The sequence below is a fragment of the Athene cunicularia genome (genome assembly GCF_003259725.1).
Source record: "Athene cunicularia isolate RWA chromosome 21 unlocalized genomic scaffold, athCun1 chr21_part1, whole genome shotgun sequence".
Lineage (NCBI taxonomy): Eukaryota > Metazoa > Chordata > Aves > Strigiformes > Strigidae > Athene > Athene cunicularia.
The window spans coordinates 8,099,049-8,101,083 of NW_020799127.1; the positions used below are offsets into that span (position 1 = coordinate 8,099,049).

General features: G+C 52.6%; 1 protein-coding gene across 2 annotated transcripts in view; it reads right to left on the bottom strand.

Annotated features, from left to right (window-relative positions):
- MEGF6 (multiple EGF like domains 6) overlaps positions 1-2,035 on the bottom strand; it is a 91,130-nt gene that overhangs the window by 14,628 nt on the left and 74,467 nt on the right. The window lies entirely within an intron of this gene.

The following is a 2,035-nucleotide window of genomic DNA, read 5'->3' on the forward strand; positions in this document are numbered from 1 at the left end:
GGGGGGGGGGGGGGGGTGGAAAGTGAGCCGAGCTTTTCTCCAAGAAAACGGGTGAGGGGGAAAGAGGCTGCAGGAGGGGAAAGGGAGACGCTCCGCGAATACTCCTCGGCAACTCACGCGTCTCGCAGCGCTTGCCGCGGTAGCCGGGTTTGCATCGGCAGGAGCCGTCCCTCTTGTCGCAGTCCTGCGTGTTCTGCTGCACGCAGCGGCACTCCTCGGAGCAGCCGGGGCCAAACGCCCACTTGGGGCAAACTGGAGGCAGAGGGAAGGAGCCGGTCAGTGACCCGCGGGGCTCAACGACGTGGGGCAAGGGTGGACACTGCCACCCGGCGCTGGCCCTTCCCAGGGACGGGACCTAGAAGGGCTGTAATCTGGGAATAACGAATCTCTCGTGAAAAGGCGGAGGACGGGCATACCTAAATGGCAGAACCGTCCGTACAGGCCCGGATCGCACAGACAGGCTCCGTAAATCCGATGGCAACGACCCCGATTGGCACAGTTGCACTTTTTCCTGCATTGTTTCCCAAAAAATCCTTTAGGGCATCCTGGTAATAGAGAGAGATTTTCTGGGAACACAAGCCAATTTCTACCTGTCGTTTCATTTCCAGCCGAGGAGAGGAAAACCATTCCAAACTCAAAGCTGTATAGCACCCACAGCGAACCCAGGCTTCTGCCCAGCGACGCGCTGCGTATCGCGACCGGAGCGCTCGGACCCTGCCTCAGCTCAGGGGCTGCCTCCTCAGCCGGCCCGGCCGTCCTCGCCCCGTCAGGAGTGTGTCACCCGCTGTCACAGAGCGTGTCACCCGCTGTCACAGAGCATGTCACCCGCTGCGCTGCACGAGGACCCCCGAGGGCACGGCCAGCTCTGCGCTCGACTGGAGCGGCGACGCTGCCCCTGCCAAGAATCTACCCCGCAGGGCTCGCAGAAGCCAATTTTTTCATGTGTGAGAAAGTAATCCAAGAGTCCATTCCTATTGATAAAAGTGATATTTGCACTATTAAGGGAATAAAATTATTGTTCTTTCTCTGTTATGCTAAAGATCCTCGTATTAGAAGCACATGGCAGGCAGACCGTGTCGGCAGAAAGCCCCGGGCAGCATCTGCCCGGGCAGCACAGGCCTCCTCCCGTATGATAAGAGACAGTTTAAGCAGAGGAAATGCCACCCTGGGACAACAGATCAGTTCTTCACTGTTTATTTTAATCTTAACCTTCCTGTTTTTTCTCTGCACCCCTCAATCACCTCATTCCTACAGAAAAAAAAAGGTTGGGGTATCTCTTGCATTCATTTACATTCCGCTTCGGTCTCCTGCAGTAATAGTTCCCATATGCTCCTAAACATTTTTCTGAAGTCATTTTGTCTGAATCCCTTACTGTCTCACTCTTGCTGTGTTTTTAGACTTATGTCCCCCCGGAGTTTAACTCTTTGGGAGGGAACAACAAATACCGACAGCAGCTGACACCTCCGTTGGGTAACTCTTGCTGTCACAACTTCTCAGCGTTTCAGTTTCTCTTCAGCAGAACACACCTCCACCGTTCTGCAAATTTATCATTGAACACTGAAGATTTTGACTTTCCTTTCCGTGTCTGCCACTGAACGTCCAGTGACACACCGATGGCTGCCCGCGGTCATTGCTGAGTAAGGGACAGGGACCGCGAAGGTCTTCCAGTGCAAGGACAAGGCACGCTACTGGGAGCACTGGTTTGTGAGTGAAGAATCCCCTTTACCGTCTTCTCCTTATTAAAATGATATTTTTCCGCACCAGACTAGGTGACCCGCCAAGTCAGACGGAGCAGGGATGTGTTACAGACACTCACACTGGGATGGGTCAACAAAAGAGTTGAAGATGTTATAGCATCAGGGGTGGCTGTAATAATAGTAATTTATCTAATTATGGCAAATGCTCTACTAATACGTTGAGAGAAAGTGAAAGGAGCCACCTCCGCAGGCAGGGGAGCATCACTCGCCACACGCTATTGCTTTTTCCCTACAGGAAAATGTTTTAGAGAAAAAAAAAAAAAAAAAAAAAAACAAAC